Raw genomic sequence first — 22,658 nt, 5'->3', positions numbered from 1 at the left:
AAAATAAAGTAAAAATGAATCAGGAAAAAAAAAAAAAAGCCATTTAAGTGGAAAAGGGAACTTTTCCTGACGCTGAGGAAAAATTGTTTTGTGCAACGTGCACGCGCGTGACTGTGCCCGCGGCTGCATGCAGCTGCATGGGGCTGTGAAAAGACTTGGGACTCAGTGAAATGTTACGTGGGACCCTGATGTTGCCTGCATCTCAATTCTGTATTTTTGGGGACTGGAAGTTTCCAGCTCCCTGGTCAAGACACGCTGATGTTGTGCATCCCAGAGCTGCCCTGCATGCGTTGCTCTCAGTAACTAATATTTTGCTTAGACTGCTATAAAGTGGGAATGACTCTGTTTATGTTGACATTAATTAGAGGAGAGATTGCTTTAGAATAACAGTGTTTTTTAATGTAATTAGTACCTAGTTCATCACATTCTTCTCAGAACAACAAAGAGACAGTAATACATAATGGCCTTTCAGTTACTCTTTGATACGTATTGCTCATTTAGTCATGCTCCCCTTGGGAAGCTTCATCACAATTAACAAGGCCAGTAGTGTGAGCATTAATTGGTCGTGCTGATGGTCTGATCTAAGGTCCTGAGGAGTCCTCCTACGTCATTGCAGCCTGTGGTCAGGCACTCTTGGGAACTCGGCCTAATTGAATGTTGAGTCCCTTGACCGTTAGGCCCAGGAGAAATAGTCATTGCCTGCTCGTAGGCTCAGCTTTTGAAGCAACAGTCCATGGGATGAACGAAATGCTCCCCAACAACCCATGCAGGACCTGGAGGACGGCTCATGAAGCACTGGGGTGCCCTCCTGCCCATACCACCAAACTGGCGCTTTTCTGCACACCAGCATCTTCAAGTTCGTCAACTCCAGCATGTGGAAACTGAGCTCAGAGGTGCCAAGATGTAAGGAGTGCACTTCTTACATGGTCACTTTTATTGTTTTCAGTACGCATGTGTGATTTGACTCACATTCTTGTACCTTCACAGCTAGCACTGGGAATCCTCTCCAACGCAGGCTGGTGCAGCAGATGTTAGCAGCTCTCAAACTCAAGCTGCAGGGAACCTTTCAAGTTGAAGAAAACATTTTGATTCGGTTTTCTTGCAGCCATCCAAAACCCTGCTGTAGGTGTCTGCCTTCTTAACTGAGGCAAAGTTAAGGTCATGAGGACTACAAACTCTTGATGAATCCTGGACCTGAGCAAATGTAAAACCCTCAACCCTGTGCCTGAAGAGCATGGGCCATGAAGGCATTCAGCATCCCTGCCATTCTTTGCATCAAAGAGCATTAATACCTCACTGAGAGCCTACTGAAATGCCCAGTGTCTTCTCAGAGCCACTGCTGAGACCCTGGTTATGGTTGTCAGGAGGACAGTAGGCTTCCTGGCAGCCCATGGATGCTCAGATTTCCCTGTCAGTAAAGCTTCTCTCACATGCAGCACCAGTTACTTTTATTCTCAGCACATAAAAAGGAGGAGAAGTGGAAGGTGCCAGCTGCATCCTTCCTCTCCTGTCCTGGAGAAGAAGAGAACTTTAAAAGTCAAAGCAAGCAAATCTCCTGCTGGATAGATGACACCTTCCCTGCACACTTCCTTCACAGGAAAGAGATTTTCCTGAGGCTGCTATAAAATGGGAATGACTCAGTTTACATTGACATTAATTGAAGGACAGACTGGTTTAGAATAGTGGTTTTTAAAGTCATTTGGCTTTTCATCTATCTGTTCCATCACCCTTAGAAACCTCCTCCAAATAGCTTTGGAGATAAAGCCCTGGGCAGTCAAAGGAATGCCAAAATACGGGGTGGTTGCAACTTTAGCTTCCCTCTGAAAATCTTAGAGCAAACCAAGTTTCTCAGAGAGTGGGAGAAGGAAAACTACTGAGAAGTGTTTGTCCTTCTCCCATCCCATGGCAGAAAGCTCAGCATGAACCATTGTGAAAGGACCTTCCCTTCCTAGCACTGAGAATTAGGTTTTTTGGAAACTGGGACCCAGCTAGGGTATCTCAAGTAAGGCACCAAAAAAAAAGAAAAAAAAGAAAAAAAAGAGGAAATGACAAAAAATGCATGCTGTTGGGACAAATGTTGGTTGTCTTTGCCAGGAGCTCAGTGCAATCTCAACATGCATTGATGATCCAGCAAACCAAGAAAATGCCAGGCTATATTCAAAAAGAAAGAATAATACTGAAAAAGCTGTAATGGAATTATAGAACTGCATGATACACCTTCACCCAGAATAATGTTTTCTATTCCAGCCTCCCTGCCTCGAAATGCAGACATGGGAAAGGTCTAGGGGAGGGCAAAGGAAATTATTAAGGGCAAGGAAAGACGTCCATGCAAAGAGAGATTAGAAAGATCATGGCTATATAATTTAGAGACGACATGAATAAGAGAAGCCATGATAGAGATATATAAAATAATTTCCCTTTTTCTGGTTTGCAGAGCTTTTGTGAACTCAGCCTGCACTGGTTTTCCTTCAGATCCACGCCAGACTCGGATGTGCTTGGCAAGCTGGAAAACAAACATCACGGAGCTGGAGGGCATTCTCCAAGAGCCTGGAGTGTTATCTGAGATTCAAAACAAGTCATTTAAAATAATGTGGTCTTTCTTCTGGTCCTGGATGCAAGGACCTTTGTGTAAAGGAGGAAATCTCTCAGGAATCCCTGTCCCTAGATTCCCTTGGGGAGGCTTAACTCAAAACCAACCTCTTCACTCTATCCAGATGTCAATAACACAGTATTTTCCTCACCTCCACATCTGTGTTACACCTTTTTCTTCAAATACCCTTCCCTGGGGACAGGGTCTCAACGTCTTTGGTCTGGCAGTACTGGTCATCCATTAATTTATCAGCAAAAAGATAAGCCAGCGCTCTTGCCTCTAGAGCTAGCTTTGTGGCCAGAAGATCCTGCTCTAGAACCTGCTCTAACACCTCGTGTGTCAGAGACCTCATTTTCTGCAAAACTTCTGGTGAGTTTAATGAGGCTCATTGAGACTCACTAAGTCATTAACTTCATGTCACTATTAAACAGGGCTGTGTGGAAAGCACCACGCGTTCCTGTAGAAGGTCTCCTCTTTCACACCCCAAAAGTAAGAACCCAAAAGTAACCCAAAAGGCAACCTAGTCCTTCTTTTAAGCCCAAGGCAAAGATGGAAGCGAGGCTTTTGACCTGGAAATTGTCTCTCAGTTTGAGAGAGAGGGTCTGTCTTCCTTCCCAGAGACCATTTGCTGTAAATGCTGTGGTAACAGTTTCAAGCGAAGTGTTTTAAAGAGAATGTGAATTTTAGAGGGATACAAGAGGGCTCGGATGCCTGAATACGAGCTGTTTCTCCCAACTGTGCTGATCGGTCTAATAAAAGGTTATTAGATCTCTCTATACAAAGTTGCCTCTATTCAAGAGGGAGCACTTCTGACACTCTTTACGATACCATCCAAACTCCATGTCTTTCAAAACAGTAGTTTTGGACAAAGACTTACCATCTGAGGGCCAGAAGAGAAAGGGAAAAAAACCCCAACCCCACATACAACAGAAATATGAAGAATACAGACAACAAAGGTGCAAGTAAGAATGATCCAAATTAAATGGTGAGATTCCAGATGGACTCAAGAGACATAAATACCTCATCTAACCTCAGTGCACAATGAGTCACCGGGGACAGAAATGAAAGCAGAGTTCAGCTGGATGCCAAGTAGCTTATTCTCAAGTTCTGAGGAGGAGGAGAGAGGCCTACAGCACTTAACAGAATGGTTTCTGTTTGCTTTGGGTTCTGCCAAGGTCCAGAATTAAAAAGTCCAGGTCATTCTGAAGAGCTGGTGGGAGCGCAGGATCACAGCTGGATTGGGGAGGAGATGCACTGCCAAAGCAACAGCCATGAGAGCAGGCTCTCCCAAGGAGCCTGGGGAGGGAGGGATGCGAGTCAGAGCTTGGGATAACAGTGAAATCGCAATTTCACTTGTATACAAATCTGAAAACAGGGTAGCATTTCTCAAGGCAGCTTGTTTCCATATATTAAAAAAAAACAAAACAAAACAACTTTTGATGTTACCAGTTAATGGCAGGGAAAAAGTTGAAGGCCTTTGAAGGACGGAAGCAAATGAGCAGACTTGTGCATGGTGTCTAACAGGTAAGTGTTGTCCTCTTGGCTCCCCAATGTCATTTTACAGCAAAGGCAGGGGCAGGAGGATAGGATCTCAACCGGACCCCACACAATCTTTTAGGTCTGGCTGGTATTTCCTTACCGATACCAAGTCCAAGTGGTTGAGGAAACCATCAAGGAATAGCACAGCAGACTCACAGCTAAAATACAGACTTTTTTCTACAGCTTTTTTTAAAAAAAAAAAAAAAACAAAACACCAATCAGATTGAACGGCTTGTCCCTTAAATAAGGAGCAAACTTGCTGAAATAGCAGCTGGGGCAGGTTAGAGACATAATTGTTAAGTGAGGTGGTGCCCAAAATTGCAGGCCAGCTGGCCAGGAGGTTTATAAACTGAGTGGATATAACCAACAATTATGAGTTGTTGAGTTTTGCATGTTCCCATTAAAACATTCATGCTGGGATGTTTAATGTCTCCAAACTGGAAAAAAAGCCAGGGAAGAAACAGAGGCAGAGCCAAAACTGAAACAAATCCTCTCTTGAAGTCTTAACTATAGGTTATGAGTCCTTTAAAAAACCTTATCCTAGAGGATTGAAGTAGCTGTAAAAGGTCGTCTTTATTTTTGTTATCCGCTGTTGGCAGCCGGCTGCCCCAAAAGCTGAGGAAGATGAAGGACAGATGCTGCTCTCCTGGGCTTTTTTGACCAACGACCCCAGCTGTAAGTGAGTCTGATCCGAGGGAAGGGCTGTGCTGAGGGTCAATTATTGGGAAGTTTTAAAAGTGCCGCTCTGTGGCCAAGGGCAGGCAGCGATAAGAGCTCCAGGTGAAGTGGTCAAAGCCAGGCTGAAATGAGTGATAGCGACGGTTAATGCTGCAGATTGTGACCCGTGACACCGGTTGAGTTTGTCGGGCTTAACGCGGCGAGGGGATTTTCTCTGTTTCTCTCTGAAGCATCCTCCCTTGTTTGCAGTGTCGCAGATGGGTGTCACTCACGCTGGATTTGCCCGACTCCCTGTCAAAGCCAGATTTATTCATGGTAGTCTGTTCTGCCATGGAAAAACAAATGGCACCGTCTTTCTCCAGTGAAGACAAGTCCTCCAAGCAGCTCCTGGAAGACTGTGCCATCTCCATCACCCACGAGTGTCTCTGGCCCCCTCTCCCGACCCGCCTTCCCATCAGAGGGCGTGCGTACGCAATCCTATACAACAGAGCCGGTGTATTTTTTAGAAAAAATGCAAACCTTCACAAAAATTATCCAAGGGTAAAACTGCCTTCCAACTTTCTTGTGCCTGGCAGCATGGTTATCTTTGAACAAATTAGTCATTTTAGTGCAATTTTTTTTAACCATTGCAAGAGGCACAATTTGGAGATGGACAGCCTACCACCCTGATCTGGTAGGACAAATCCTCTATTTCCGCATGCGTAAAGATTTTAGATCGGAAAAGCATCTTGTCTGAAAGCCATGTATACAGTGTCTACAGGTCTACATGTCTACACGGTCTTTTCATGCTGTTGAGGAGGTAGCACTGGGCTATATTATGCTGCAACTCTTAATCTGCCGTACCTGGTAAGTAGTTTCTGTATTGTTCATACTGTATTCGCTTGTTGTGACACACATCTGCTTGTGGACTCGTCGTTTTGGGGGTTAACGGTTTGGTTTTTTCCTCAGAAGCATTGACATCTTGGATCTGAATGGGGTTCTGGTACCAGAAATCAGTTCCTCAGGTCTGCAGGGTTGTGTCTGGTATTTCAGCGTTTTCTGGGTGGTTTCTTTTGCCATGAACTCAAGCTGCTCTATAGCAGTGGTTTCAATTTTTTGACCAAGATGCCCACTTGCTGCGCTCTGCTGGAGCGTGTGCAGCCGCGGAAAGTGTTCCTCATCTCTATTAAAAAATATTCAAAATGATGCGGTGAGTAGAAGTTTGAGTTAATTACAAATTATTCTCGATTTCACTAGCATTTTATTAACAAATCCACATTAATCCAGTATTAAAGCAGGGCGGGATTATAGGATTTCTCTCATCTGAAGCTTGGAGCAAGGGAAGTCTATAATAAACCTACCTATTCATTTGACACAAAGCTGTTCTATCAAATCTACCACAACATGTGGCCCACCCCCCCTTCCTTGCGACATACATATGCAATCCTATACAATAGAAGCAGTATATTTTTGCGATTAACTAGAATGGATACAAAAATGATCTGGGGTAAAATTGCCTTTACAGTACCTCTGGCCTTGAAAACACTTTTCTGGCTTTCCCGGCTATGCAGGTGACCTACCGGGGACATCTTCCACCTGGTGGAGACCTGGCTGGCTCCCTGCTTGAGTCCGTTTCCACCAGCAGAAGAGCTGACCCCGCAGCAACCCATTTAATTGTACGCATTTGCTTAGAAGTGAGATGAGACCATGTGGAAGGATCCTTCCTCTGCAAACTGAGGCTTACACCACGAGGTGGGACACACCGGAGGAAGAAGAGGTTCTGAGTGCATTTGAAGACAGCTGGAAGAAATAAGATGGAAGGGCAGAACTCTTTCATCTTGATCCTGCCACAGTCCTCAAAATTGTCTTGAGAGCTTTCACAGAAAGGAGCTAGCTAAGGGACTGAAATAGTTTGCTTTAAGATATAATCCTTTTAATAAAATGTAAGGGTCAGAATTCATGTTGGCAGTGAACATTTTGCTAAATAGGGCATGATGAGTTTGCTGTTCTGCTCCCGGACTGGTCGCTTGTGCTTGCATGTCATAGCATAAAATAACGGCATGAAATCGCCATCTCTGCTGGGGTGGTGCAGGTTGATCAGTCCAAAGTGTAACAGCTCCTGAGCTGAAATTACTCTTCTTAATTTTACGGACCCCTCTAACGATAAAAACATTTCCCCTGATAAAAAAAAAAAAAAAATCCAGAGAAAATGAAGAAAAAGTTCAGGTTCTGTAGACCTTGATTTTCTCACTCATGGGGGCACCATGAAATATCTGAACACTGAAATAATTTCATTTTATACCTACAAAAGCTATACATTTTCCTACAGTTTTCTGATGAAATAAAAAGGGGTTTTGCTCATGGATAATTCTGCTGATTCAAAATGCTACATTTCTGTCTCAGAAATCGGCATTTTCAACCATGTCTCATTGCTGTTACTCTTTGTTTAGATGTGACAACAGGCTTGGGGCTGTGCAGAAATGAGACTAGCTGCCTCCCAGGCACATGAGCTGTCTGAGACAGGCAGGTGATGGGACTCGGGAGCAGGGCTCCTTCAGATTTGTAGGATTTTTTTTTTTTTTAGTGTCTCTTTATATTACCTGCTGTCCAGGTCTATCTTCCCATTAATATTTCTAAGACTAGGAAGCAAGTGAACATGCATTTGAGAAAAGAGACTAAACCTATCGCCACCTCACCAGCAACTGTGCTCCTTTGGAGAGTGAAGTACGGTATTTTACTTTTTGGCAGAAGTCCTGGGGTCTGGACCCACACTGCTCGGTTCTTTAGTGCAGGTGGTTTCACCCAGCAGGGAGCTGGAGACCCCAATGGCCATCAGGAGCTTTTATGGGGCCTTGCACCTACCTGCCCTTTGCATTCAGAAGATCAATCCTGTCTGTGACTGAACATCCCAGAGACTTTTTGGGTAGATTACCCAGATGGCTACCTCTCCAGTGGGGTAAGGTTCACCCTCTTGCTCTTAAACTCCACTGATTATGAGAGGAAATGGACTCAAGTTGCACCAGGGGAGGTTTAGACTGGATATTAGGAAAAATTTCTCTATTGAGAGTGTGGTCAAGCATTGGCACAGGCTGCCCAGGGAGGTGGTGGAGTCGCCATTACAGGAGGTGTTCAAAAAATACATAGACGTGGCACTTTGGGACATGGTTTAGTGGGCATGGTGGTGTTGGGTTGATGGTTGGACTTGATGATCTCAAAGGTCTGTTCCAACCTTAATGATTCTGTGATTATAAACCTGCTGTTGGCTTCAATGTCTACCCGTTGAGCAAGGCAAGGGCAGAGAGAAATGCTACCTCAGGATATCAGCTCTTGCTTTTTCACTATGTCTGAGCTGGTAGTCTTCACATGGTAATCTTCAGTTCTTCTTCGGTGCTCAGAGCCTGTCCAAGCACTGGCTCCAAGCCAGACATCTGCAGGGTTCCTCCAGCTCCTTGCAAAGACAAGGGAGAGGCATGGAGAAGTGAGTGAGAGTGATGGTCACACCTGAATGGCAGCGTAGCAGGAGGTGAATGCTGGGTGGGTTTCAAGCAGAGTGGAGCACGTATCCTTGGGTGTTTAATTCCTGCACGCCCTTCTGGTTTCACTCAGTCTGTGCTCAAAGGCACATGCAGCCAAAGCCAAAAGTTTCTAGTCCCCAACCGGCTTGTCACAAATAATGTCACTTGTACCTGCAATCCACGGACCCCTTGGTGGCGTTTTCAGGATGCATCCGGACAGGCAATCACTGCAGTGCAGGGTGGTCCCTGCACCAAGGCACCGATACACTGTGGAACAGCATTTTTAATTATTGCATTTTTCCATGGTCAGGTGGCAGTGGAATAGCTACCGCCCCACAGAGCGCTGCTGGGGGCTGCTGTGAGGACTAAGGGGTAGCTTTCTTTAGAAGACAATTCATTGTCTATCTGCTCGTTGCCAGGTCTCTGCCACCTTCACTGCAGGCTCAGCGCTGGGAGATGGGGCCTTTCGGGGCTCTGTAATAGCGGGCAATTTGGAGTACAGATGACCCTTTTGTGGCTATCACTGAAGGAGCCACCTGATAAACATGGCTGTGGAGAGAAGCTGACGTGAATATATGAGATTCCTTCGGCCCACAGCCAGTGCCAGGATCCTAGGCAAAATGCACCATCTGTATCAGGTCCTATTAAATAAATTAATGTTCTAGAATTTTTAAAAAATAAAATCGTAGTAAAAAGAGAAAGAACCCAAGGAACTTCTTTCACAGATTAGTCACGGTTTGCAAGAAAAATGCTGCAATCAAGTGAGCTCCAGGACAACAAATGAGCTCAAGGCTGAGACATTCATTAAGCAGACCATCTGTATCAAGAAGTTTCTTCTCTCCCACCTCTGCTTGAGCCCCCCTGCTGAGGTCTTTTTTTGGGCATGGATCAAGATTGTGTTCAAAAAAACATGTGGATGTGGCACTTTGGGACATGGTTTAGGGGGCATGGTGGTGTTGAGTTAACGCTTGGACTTGATGATCTCAAAGGTCCTTTCCAACCTTAATGATTCTGTGAGATACAGATGCACGTGCTCACTTATGCAGAAAGCAAATGCTCTTCTAGCTGACCCTAAGCCCGATCGTGGAGCCGGAGGGGATGCAGTGGTACCCAACGGGAGCAGCACCCAGGGGACCCGCACCCTATTTGCAGCTCAGGAGCTGGAAGGGAAGGACAGACCTCGCCGTCATCCTGGACAAGCAATGTTGAGGACAACATGAGACTTGATGATCTTAAAGGTCTTCTCCAACCGTAACGATTCGATGGTTCTCTGATCTAGGCCAGGGAAAGCAAGAGGCACCTTCCCTGGGACCCCATCTCACAGGGGCAAAGGGGACTGGGCCACGATGCCCACAGGAAACGCCGGGCTGTCTCTGCTTGTCCCTTGCTGGTGACACAAGTCCTTCGTCTACCAGCCTGCCCCAGGCTCCTCCCGGGCTCGCCGTTAATGCAGCCAGCCTCACACCACTAAACAAATCCAAACGAGATGCAGTACAAGGCTTCCAAAAAGCCAGTCTCAAAATAACTTGCACTCTAATGCAAGCAGCAGACAAAGCTGAAGAAAAGCAGAGGAGCAGGCACCCTTCAAGCTAAAGCATGCTATTAAGGAATATTCCTTTTTTGAAGTTTGTTGATTTTATTTTTATCATATTTTAGCACAAACCCTTTTCATGTTATAAATTAAGTAACCGCTTGCAGAAGGGTTATGGGTTGGGTTTTTTTTTTTAGATGCATTTCCTATAGAGAGATTTTTTAAGTTTCCAGTAAAAAAAAAAAAAAAAAAAAATCAGGGAAAGCTGTGTTGAATTATGTGATACATTGAAATTAAAATGAAATTCCAAATTATCTTGCAGTCAGGGGCTGATGTGGACTGAGTGATAATAAATAAAGGTTAAAAGGACATTGGCAAGTCTTTTTTCATGGCTTTCAATTTTTCCCCTCCCTGTTGTTTGTAAAAACCTCTTAGAAGATTAAAAATAATATTTCTTTCCCTATTGATTTTTTTCCTTTTTCCACATTTGAAAACAGCATTTATTTATTTTCTGTGTTTCTAATGGAGCTGGGATTAATGTGGCTTTATTTGTTCTCTGCCTGGCTTGTGCTTTCGTCTCACAGAGGGACTCGGTGCAGCCCAGGGAAGGGTGCTCGTTAGCAGGACTGCAGCAGCCCACCACCAAACACCTCGACAAAGGTCCAGCCAGGGGCCAAGGTCACCAATAAATATTTTGACCCTGGGGCAACCACCCAAAAAGCTCAGCTCATTTCACTTTGGCACTAGGTATCCAGTATCCCTAGGTCTAGGGTTGTGCACTGGTCCAAAGGCTCCATCCAGTTGTGTCCTATGTTCCGGAGGGAAGAGGAGATGCTGTCTGCTTCTGAACAAAGGACTTGGCGAAAATACATGGTGGGAAATAAGTCTTTTCATCTCTCACAGGTCCATGTGGAAGGCAAGAGTTTAGGAAAAACACCCTGCACCCGCTGGGGAGGTGGGAGGGTACAAAAAAGGATTTCTGTTTTTGAAAGAAACTGTTCTTCATCCTGGCATGTGTTAGGGTTCTGGAGTTTGGGGTGAGCTCTGGTGGGTTAGGGACATTTTCTCATTGTTATTGATCCTTCTCATTTTGGGGGGACGGCGACGACTGAATTTTCAGGGTGGGGAAAAGCAGGGTTTGAAAGCAATGTAAACATTAAGACTTTAGACCTCCTAATTGTGTAAATTGTAACAGATATTGCAGTCTTCATTAATTGGAGGGGGAGGAGTTTGGTGCAGTAAATATTAAACTCTTTGAAAACGCATGAGCAACAGAATGTTGGGGTAGTCATATTACTCATACAAACACTCATGACACCTTAAGACAAATAAACGTGTACATTTAAAACCGATGTCTTGTGCATGCCTGTGGGGATGGTTAGCCATGAATCTATTTAAAGACATTTCCCAGCTAAGTTGTAGGAAGAAAATAAAAAAGCACAAGTGCCTTAATGCTTGTGGATCAAGAGGAGGGGTGGGTGCCAATGTGGCCCTTCCAGCCTGGAAATCCTCATTTTCCCTGTGAAAATGCCATGGGATGTGAAAGTTGGGCACTAGTTTAACAAGTTTTGGTTGGACAGATTTTAGTAGGTCAACCAGCTGCCTGTGGGAAGAGAAAACTCCAGGAAAGATTCTTTTCTTTCAGCATAATTCATCAGAATAGGGATAGATTTGTTTCTGGATGCCATGCTTCAGGTGTATATTTTTTAATGTATTTAAAATATTAAAGATATAATCCTATCTCTCTGTGATAGAACTTCAATTAAGCTGAGATTTGGCCTTACCCATTGATGGTGAGGGTCAGTTCAGAGAAACTGCAAGTTTTAGAAACAGCAGCAGACAACTCCTAAATTAAATATTTGGTGGGATCGTTTACGGTGAGTAGAGCCTTCCATGCTTCTTCCCCTAGATTTCCTTCTCCTCTCCTTTTATCCCAGAAAATGAGGGATCAGGTCATCCTTACTCCCCCCGACCCTGCCCACCAATGTGTTTCTGTTAGGAAGACAAATCTTATTTGGGGGGAAAGCAGTTTTCTTTAGTAAATAAATACCAATTTATATTGATAAAAATGCATTTTTGTGACAGGATATGTTTTTCTGTTGACAAAACCTGTGTCACTGGGTGATGCTGGAGATGTCTCACATAAGGCCATGGGGATGTAGGATCTCAGGAGCACATCTGCCCACCTTTCCTGCGGGGTCCACCACCATGTTGCTGAGGACCCGGCCAGGCGCTGGCTTGGCTTTCTGCTTGAGGACCCTTGGGGTGACCTTATCTTCTCAGAGGTGCTGTGAAGGTCAGTGTGCTGCAGGCAGCGTGGCATGGGCTGCACCGGGGGATGTAGTACAAGTAGTAGAGCTGGCTGGAGGTACAGCCAGGGCTTTGGGGCTCAAGCCCAGCCTTCCCATGCATTCATGAGCCAGTTCTCCAGTGGCTCTCATTACACCCAAAGCAGATGCCAAAGCTGTCCACCCCCAAGGTTTTAATTTAATTCAGGGGAAGGAGGAGACTCTGGTGAAACCTCACGCAGCTCAGCAGAAAGCTCTGCTCCTTGCGCAGCAGCAGCGCAACCACACGGCAGCCGTGCAGCCGCCCAGACGCGGGCTGGGGAGTGTGGTGATGCCCCAGCACGAGTCAGAGATGCAGTTTGGTTTGCAGTAGTGGCTTTCGTCTTGAAAAGACTACAGCGGCATTAGGGGGGGTTGGAGACAGGTGATAAGAATATTAGGTGCTATTCGTGACCCACTTCAGCATGATGCAAATCCTCAACTGACCAAGCCTGGTGGGGAACAGGCTGGATGGACGTCTCCATCTTGTTTTCCTCATCAGCCTACATGCTTTGCGGGGGGGGAGAGTGCTATTTCACTAATTGTTAAGGTGGTTATTCATACATCCACGTCAGAGAAGAGATCCCAGGATGGGCTGCTACATCTGCCTTTAGAGGGCCATAGGTGGCTTTGGCTTCATGCCTGTTGAGCTCCTTGGTCTGGCACTGTGGCTGGTCTCACCTCCACCGCCCGTCGGGTCTGGTGGATGGCGGGTGGGAGCTCGGCAGCAGCTTTGCTGCTCTCTTGTCTTTGAACACTCAATATTTTGGGCAGAGAGGAAATCTGGGCTGGCGGATGAGGCGCAGGGTGAGGACGCCATGGACACAGCTGTCTTCGCCCGGCGCACGGGAGATGGTGCCAGCCGGTCTACGCCAGCAGCCGGCAGAACCGTGCCTTTCGGTTCGGGGGAACCAAACCCCTTTGGCGCAAGCAGTGGTGAACCTGCAAACCATCCCTTTCCACGGCGTGGGCAGATCCCTGCGCCGCGGTCTGCTGGCACACGGTGCAGCAGTCCCTTCCAGCACGCTGGCACGCCCGTGATGGGAAAGCCCCTCCTAGGGAAGGTAAGACGTTTATTTTTCGGTGCTTCAGCATGTCACTAGCAAAAAAAAAGCTATTAATGCCTCTGGTTTTTGTTCAGGCTGCAGGGTCTTCAGAAGGGGGAGAGCCTGCCAAGACATATTTGTATAGGACCTGGCACAGCAGGAACTTCCAGACCAAAAAAAAAAAAACCCAAAAAATCCCCCAGAAAAATCGGTATCAGAGGTGCTCTGTTGAGTTTTAATTCTTTGTGACCGCTCCTTAGGATGGTAGCTGGTGTTTTAGGGTCGGCAGTGTGTCAAAAAAAAAGGGTGCTGAGAGACAGGTAAGTTCATTTCTTTGGTGCACATTAAGACTTTTAAAACCCTTTGCCCTGTGAGCCCAGTATTTCCAATGAGCAGAAGGTGTGCTTCCTAAAAAAAAAAAAAAAAAAAAAGAGGAAAAAAAAAAAGAGGAAAAGGCAGAGCAGCATTCTCTGGGGAATAGCACTAAATTTGGGCATGAGGCTTGGCTCCCCTCATCTCCCTTAGTCAATGGAGGAAAGAAATGTCCCTGAGCAACTGGGATATGATCAGCTCCATGGAGCCTGGTCTAAATTGCCGGCGGAGATGCACATGCAATATGCAGAACCCATCTGCAGAGGGTTTTTTTTGGGGGGGAAGGGAAAAGGGAATTAAACAAAACCCTCCCAATTTTCAGGTCTGCACTGGGAACCCAGCAACAAGTACAAAGGCTGCTTGGCTCGCGACACCGAAGTTTCGCCGGAGCAGACTTTCTTATCACTCTGCCTACAACATGTGTGATACTTTATTAGCATCTTCCGCCGTAATCCTGGCAAAACTGAAGGAAAAAAAGTGTCAGATCAAAAGGGGGAGTATGAAAGCGGGCGGCTAAGCAGGTTGCTGGGATGCTAATGATTGCTTCCTTCATTCTCCGAGTGTCACGCACAACATCTCTAAGCCCGGCGCAGCGCGTAAGCCACACAAATAGCCATATTTGTTAACATTCATGTGACTCTTTCGTCTGAGCTGTATTTCCTTGAGCACACCACAATGAAGAGTTTCTTTTAATAGGGATCAACCAGGAAAAACAACTGTGAGGGACTTTTCTCTCCCTCTCCCTCCCTCCCTCTCTCTCGCACTCCCTCTCTCACTCTCTCTAAACCTTTTACACTGCGGTTGAACAAGCCTCTGGATAAAGACTTTATCCAAAAACCCCCTCTTTAAAGTTATTTCAAATTTCTCTGCAAGGCTTTCAGAAATCTGTTTGTTTGAGGGCAGAATTAGATGTGACCGGCGTTTTATTGTGACATAAAACCATATTTCTTCCCTGGAAGATTAAAAAATAAAATCGGTTAATAAGAAAAGCTGTCAGCAACAGAAAATGGCTGACATAATCCGTTTATCCTCCGAGCAATAAAGATATTGGTCCTTGGGAGTCTATCCTCTCTCTCATGTTATTTCGCCCAAAACATTATCTTCCCAGCATTCTGATGGATTAAGAAGTCATATGGGAGATAGCAGGGAAATGACAGATACAAAAAAAATAATATCCTTTCATTTCCCCTCCTCCCTGCACTCTCTCTCTCCTGTTTTCTCCCCAACCCCTCCTTCCCCTCCCTCCCTCTCCCTCTTTTTCTCTGTCCCCTTGGAAAAGTGGTCCATCTCTTTATTCCCAGCATCCCAGCATGCTGCGAAAAGTCCCAAGCCGCCAACCCCGGTGCGGTGGGGAGAAGCGACACAGAACTTCTTGCACGCCTTGGTCCCTCTCACGCACGCAGTTGCTAACAGCTTGGCACTGTTCTGTATCTGAACACCTCCTGAATTTTTAGGAACTGCTCCGTCCCTGCGTTGAAGCTTGTCTGCACAACTTGGTGGAGGAAGAGAGATGAAATCCACCGCTGGGTTTGAGCGGAGCAGAGCTGCGACTCTTTCCTGGGTTTTTTTGGTCATGAAATCCGTGGATGGAAGAGGGCTCTGGTCTTTGGAAAACTCCTCTTCTGCAATCACAAGCATCTTCTTGATGCCCTCCGCTAGTGAAGTGTAGCCACTACAGAAGGTCACCTCCACAACAGATGAGTGAGCAGTCCTGGTGGCCTCATTCTTGGTCTTGTGGACCACTATCCATCTGTCTTTCTGGAGGCCCTGAGGCTACTGGAGACAAAACACAGCACAAGGCTGAGGTCCTGGGGCTCTGGAACACACTGCTTTGATCCCCACGCCTCCCAGTGCTATGTGTCTGGTGGTTTTCTGCTCCGCTTGAGTAGACTTTGCATTTCCCCTTCTCTCAGAGGCTCTGAGAAGCCCCTCTGCCACCAGATCATGTCCTGCCACGGCTCTGTCTGAGCAGGGCTTGCCCCAGCATCAGAACATATTCCCTGAAAGGCTTTGGAAGTGCAGGAGGCAGGGCTGGGTGGGACATGAGGTTCCATTTAATTCCTAATCCCATCCCTCTGCCCAGGACAGGATCATGCAGGTCTAGAGCATCCCTGAGGGATGCTCACCTAACCTCTTCCTAAAAACATCCAATACTGGCCACTCTGCCACCCGCCCAGGATATTTATTCTTCTCCATCCTTAGCTTCTCCATCCTTAGCACCAGCGCGTTTTTTTTAGCATCTGACTTAAATCTTCCATGCTGCAATTTAGGGCTGTTACTTCTCTTCCTGTCCCCAGCAGACATGAAGAACAATTTATTGTCTTTCTCTTTTGCAGTAACCTTTCAGCTAGCAGAAGACTATCCGGAGAGGAAACGAGCAGGAGGAGTGATCTTCTCTTTCTCCTCATCCCACCTGTTTCTTCTCCAAGTGAGCCTTTTTTACAAGATCGTGTTTTCTAGATCTACAACCACTTCCCTGCCTGTCCTGTGCCAAGCACAGGGTCTGCTGCCACCCAGCCTGGTTCCTTGGGGTCACGGTTGGGGAAGGGTCCCTCTCACCCTTCCCCTTCTTCACCGCTATCTCCTGGACACCTCACAGCCCCAACTCAGGCTCCTCTCTCAGTGACAGGTGATTGAAATGTGTTGCCAGTCAGATTTTTCCACAAGAAGTCAAAATAGATGGAAATGGATATTTTAAAGAAAAAAAAAAAATGCCGCCTGCTCTGGCAACTTCATTAAAATTTTCCTCTCTTTTTAATTCCTCTTTTCAGCTCTTTTGCATCTTGTGAACATTTTAATTAGTTTCTTCACTGATTACCCACCAGAATCAACTCTGGTTTGCCATTTTGCCATGTGTGGTTTAATGGATTACAAAGCACATGTTGTCAACTTCTTGCTCACTATTTACCCCACACCCAGGTTGGATTAATTGCCCATGAATGTTTCCTCAGATCTGTCCACCTATCTCATATCCAGAAATGTCTTTACTTTGAGAACCATGTTGTAAAAAATACATATACCCAGGTTACAATGCAGCATTTAAGGATCGTGAGTTTTACCTAAAAGAGAGAATGTAATCAGTTGTGACGTCCATTAAGACTGCAAAAACATGGCACCAGGCCATGGGTATGGTCCGTGTCTCATGAACAAAGCAATTTGCTCTGTTTCCCATGGTCAAAGAACCTATGAAGAGAAAAACAATCACAAATTGATCTAGGCAGGAGACAGTTTTACCAGGTTGAGAATTGTTTCAAGATAGCATTTCTAACTGTATTTTGGACTGCACTATTAAGAGCAAAATACGGTTTGCTTTGTTTTTAAAAAAAAAAAAAATCCTGAAAAAGCTTGTTGGGGCACTTGAAATACAGAAAAAAACAAAACCAGATTGAAACATTTTTCTAAACTGTCATTTTCCCCTCCAAGTTTTGGTCTCCACTATCTTCCACCAAAAACTATGTAACATAAAAGTTTTATCGACCACTAATCATTCTTAAAAGACCTTAAATGCCTTTTCTCCTCCTTCATTTAATGAATACAAACATCTCCTTAATGTGACTTCTGAAGCTCTGAGAGAGCCTGCATATTCATTTGGAAGTGTTTGAAAGATCACGCCGGTACCAGAAATGTCGGCAGCAGACTGGGAGTGCCCAAATGAGCACCAGCAAAATCCACTGCCGGGAGAAGACCGCTTCCACCAAAAGCCTCCAGACCCTGCTGAACGGGCAAGTTTTACCCCTTCAACACATGTGCTAATGGGGTAAAGACCCAGACTTCTAATGGTAACCCCAGCATCTTCCCATATTTCTTCCCACAAGGAGCTCCACCTTCCCGCTGAGTTCTGAAGCAAAGGAAATCCATAGTTTGTGTGTGAGGTTTATACAGGAAAAATAATAATAATAGTGAAGATCCAATGTGAATATGAGCCACTGATTTTTGAAGGACTGTCTGAAGGATTGCTTCATTAGATGACCCTGAAATCTGACCAGAAACCCCAGACCGCACCATTATAATGCACTGAAAATACCAGTTTATTTCCAGTAATCTGATTCCTTTTGTAGAGGAGAGCTTTAAGCTGAAAATCATGTTCAACCTTAACTCCATCCACCACTTCTATGCCTACCCCAGACATGAGCAGAGGTTCAAAAACATCGTTATTTCCATGATGGGGCAAACTCAGCAAAGAAGAGCCTAGAGATCCTGTCCCAAAAGCTGGCAGGCAATTCAAGGGATTGCCGGGGATAAAGAATCACCAGGTGGAAATACACACGTTCATGGAAAAACTAGAACAAGGGAGTCATCTGCCTATCAGCACCACTTCAGGTAGCTCCCAGGGGAGGAGGTCGCACTGATTACCAAATAAACAGAGACCGTTGGCGGCAGGGATGGAGGGAGATGAGTGTATTTACTTCCAGCTGAGCAAATTTGTCAACTGCCTGTAAAACACATGATTACTATGGAATTACATGTATTACATTCTGTATTTATTCTTATTCTTATTTAAAATATCAATACTCTCTAGGGCTGGATTCAGATGAAAACCAAGGACTAAATATAAGAAACAAAACTGGAATTCAGTAGCAGCTGAACGTAGAAAACATTAAAGCAAGAAAGTAGGGGATAAGAATTAAACACAAGGCCAGGATTTAAAGAGTAGAGGGGAGTCAATATCGCAGACCTGGGCCAGCCCTCAAACAGCCATCTAGATATTTCTAAAGTCCTCCGATCAGCACATACTTTATAAATTAAACAGTCGTACACCCCGCAACCCTCCTTCATAGGTTATGGTTTCTAGACCTCTGATGAGCCTCATTGGTATAATTTTTGGTTGCACATGAAAATCCCACTGAACAGCTAATTTCCATCGTGCTACTTGGGTGACCTCGGGCAGGACACCTCTACTTTCCACACCTTGGTTCCCCCTTTATGAAGGGGGCGGGGGATGACTCCTAAAATGCCCAGAAACCTACCGATGGCGACTATGTGACTGCTCTGTAGTAACAGAGATGAGAGGGAGGAGGCAGAGATGCTTCAAGAAGGCAGAATGGCCAGCGTGATGAGTTCAGATGACAGCATCCTCATGGAGGGGAAGTCCCTCTGGCTGCAAAGATGACTCTGCATCCAAGCATTTACATAGTCTTGCTTTGATTCATAGGCTTTAAAAGGTTTGAGGAGACTTTACATTTCTCCAGTCTTACTTGTGGCACTACCAAGACCAGGGAAGTTCCCAGTGCTGGTTCCTCTGGTGGGAAATGACTCTTCCTTGCTGTGTGCATGAAGGCTGTTAGCTCAGACATACTGTTGAGACAAATAGCAGAAACCCATCCCTGCCAAATTTACCATCAGGGACGGACGCGCAAAGGCTTGGAGGTGACGCAGAGACTCAGCCAGCAGACTGGTAGCAGCTCTGGCAGTGCAAGCACCTCTCAGGTCACAGACTGGTGCCCTGTGTACTAACATTTCCCTGTCTCTGGTGGCACCCCAGGGGCTCCTCAGGATGTGGTTAGATATCGTAAAGACTAGACCCCAAGCTCACCCTTTCCCAAGGCACCAAATAATTTGGGCAACCAAATGAAGCCTGAAAGCCCCTAACTGGCACCGACCTTCAGTATTTTCACCTCTGCTGATGTTTAACAACACCCTACAAGTACTGTTGTGTTGGCACAGGCACAAGAGGCAGCAAGGAGGATGGAGGCAAGGAGACACACACACACACACACACACTTACACACGCTCACAGGGATAAAAAGGATAACTGGATCCATGAAAATAAGCCAAGCACTGCCATCGTCGGTCTAAATGCAGATAAGTATTGTACTGAAAACAAAGATTACTTGTACTTTGTAGATAGAGACGTGTTTTGTTACAGGATGCTTTGTATGGAATTGGGTCACAGCAGAATATGAGCCAACTCCCCCCCCCTCCACCCGCCTCCTCCCAACCTCCCTCTCCGCCTGCCTATCCTTTGAATCTGGAGCCAAATCTCAAGGGTAAGGGAGTAGAAATTGCTACAGTTTTGCTGTTTTTTCCCTTGGCTGGGATTTGTTTTTCATTTGTGGGGCAACAACTCGCGCCTCTCTGCCATTCATCTATTAATTAATGTCATTGATTATGAGCTGCTCTCTCTCAGCCTTGTGTTTTCAAACCTCTGGAGGGAGGGGGGGGAGGCGAGGTGTATCCAAAGGATCCCCAATTCAAGTGGCGAGGGAAGCACCAAAGCTTTGCTATCCTCCCCTCTACCCACCCCACCCTTTGCCATGTCTTTGTCTACTGTCGCGTGTCCTCTAGCCTGGTACATGTGCTGTGCCCATCACCTTGGTATTTGACCACCTTCCTCTCTTCCCCCATAAAGCAAAGCATCTCCTGTTGTCCTTCCAGCATTCTGCTTCAGGAAAGGGCTTTGTACACACATTATTTAGGGGTCCTGGGGTGTGACCTGCCCTTTGCCGTTACTCCAGATGCAAGTCCATGTCTTGGGCACTGTCTACTGAAATTTATCAACACACCGAAGTTAACACCCAAGACCCCGGCCAATGAAAGTCTTTCTACATCCCAGGCTCCTCCATTTCTCATTCAAGACATTACAACCAAGATTAAGTATCCCCAGAAACCCTTGATCTGCGCCTGTATGCTTCCCATCGATTACTGTCTTCCTTCATTCTGGATGTTGACACTCTTTCAGAGTGAATGTGTTGCTGGCCACGAAAGGCACAGAGGAAAGGACATCCAAATTCTGGCCATACTCACATGGGTCTTTTTTTTTTTTTTTTTTACTAAGAAGAGAGGTTTCCACTGTCTGGGAAATGCTAACTTCTTCTAGTTTCTCCTTTTTCCTGACAAAAAACTGCTTTGGGGCTCTTTCTAAGGAACCAAAGCACAGGCAGCACTGTGCCCAAAAATGTCTATACCACAGCTGGAGAGATGGATGGATATTTCTCCAGCTATGGAAGCTAGAAAGTTCCTTTTTCTCTTTTTCCTTCTTTCTTTTTTCTTTTTCTTTTTCCTTTTCCTTTTTTTTTCTTTCTTTCTTCTTCTTTTTTCCTCTTTTTCATTTTTTCTTTTGTCTTTTGGGTTTTTTTAACATGCAGAGTACCAGAGAGTCTCTCACAGTGAGCAGTGGGGCTTTGAGAAATGGGCCAGACAAGGTCCAAGGTCTGAGAGATGTGACCTCTGGGCTCTGACACAGCACCGGAGACTGGATCTACCAGCACCCAAGCAAGATCTCTAGGGAGTACAAAAGATTTTGATTCTACAAAGCAAAAGGAAGTATTTTGACTTAATGGGCATTAGATGTTCATTGGCCTGTGCATTATTGGATCATGGTGTGACTGCGGGTAGCTGGTCACTGTTTATTCTACCCGTAAGAAGTCAAACTTCCAGTGGTACAAGCTGGCAATTCATGTGCGCTTACATTTTATTGCACTGCTACCGGTCTCGTGGTCTGCCATAAGACTAACTGCTTTCAGATAGACGCCACCTAAACCAGACTAAGTCACATGACATCCCCAAACCCTCTCCCACATCTTGGGCTTCCTCTCCCAGGTCAACCCCACCACCAACAACCATGGAAACAGCAGGGTTTCAGGTTGGCATCCCACACTGCTGCAGAGCCAGGAGCACGGTGGATGGGACGCTGTGTGTGGGACACCTCTAACCATCACCCGTGGAGGACAAGATGGCAAGGGCATGAGCTACTGGACTTAAAATCCTCTTCATTTTTAGTGGCTGAAATGACATATAGCCTGGTTTGGACACTTCTCATCTCTCCAGAAAGGCCACATGGCAAAGATGTTCTTTCTCCAAGCGCTGAGCTTGGGGGATTTAAATAGGCACCTGAGCATTTTCCCAAAAAAGAGGTTTTTTTTTTCACAATGCTGAGTCAGGGCTCACTTTCCTCCGCACGCTGCATTTCACTCAAGGGCCTGATCCAGCCACCATTAGAGCTGATGAATCCCACATCTAGAAAAGACGTCACGGTGTGGTGCAGCATAAAGTTTTTATCGGTGCGGGTTGGGAATGAGGTGCATAACTCACTGGCGCTGGTGCCACTTGTGAGTAATGCGCCCATTCCACACTCCCGCGGATAAAACCTTTACGGCCCACCGCAGCACCGGGTATTGCATCTAATATATGCACCGCCATAATGACGAGCACTGAAAACCTGTTTTTTTAACCTGTTTTCTCCCCCCGTCCTTCCCCTTTCTCCTTCCCACTCTTAAATACCCCTCTGTGTCTGCTTCACGGTGCTTTACTTCTGCTTTGTCAACTGCCTGGGGAACCCGCTCTATCGATATTCTGGACAAGGTTTTGATTTGAAAAAAAAAAAAAAACCCACAGAGTGAGCGGCATAATTTAAAAATCAAAGAAATTCATTTCAGTAGTAAAAGGTTAACAGCCTTTAGGAGGAACACTTTTTAATCACCCACGTCTAGACTCTATCACTCGAATCACCGGCAGCAGGAGTGAAATATGGCTAAGCCCCCGTCACCAAACAGCACCTAAAGACTGTTGTATTTAATCATGTCTGTGCACTAGTTATGGATTTTCATTATGATTCCCGATGCTGTTGCGCTGTGTAAAATATTAATATCCATAGTAATGATGCATGAAGCTTGGAGTGTAATTTCTTCACTCTCCTTGTCTGATATTAAATTGTTACCACTTTATCATTTGTGTAGAACTGCACGTTTCAATTAATCTTTCCATATCAGCAGCCCTGATTAATATAGATCATGATTCATAAGCTTATCGTCACTATAGTTTTAACAGATCATTTATAAAGATCTTAAATTTCAGGGCCTGGGAGGTGCAGCCACTCCGTCCAAGGCTTTTCTCACTTCTTGCTCCAGTGGGTTTCTCCATTCAAACAACTAATTCCGGGAAAGAAAATTAGCCAGATAAAAATGCCTGCTTGATTTTTTTTTTTTCCCTTCCCCTAACTTTACTCAGAGCTGCCCGTAAACTTTTTCCCTGTTCACCTCGTTGAGGAGAAGGTGCGTGACCACAGGTGCTCACCAGCTTTGGTTTTCCTTGGTTCCTCCCCTCCCACGGGAGCCTCTGTGGGAGCCGCATGGGTTGTGCAGC

This window comes from Phaethon aethereus, assembly GCF_964289735.1.
Source record: "Phaethon aethereus genome assembly, chromosome: 9".
Taxonomy (NCBI): domain Eukaryota; kingdom Metazoa; phylum Chordata; class Aves; order Phaethontiformes; family Phaethontidae; genus Phaethon; species Phaethon aethereus.
The sequence above is the reverse complement of the archived record's forward strand: the minus strand, read 5'-3'. Positions refer to the sequence as shown.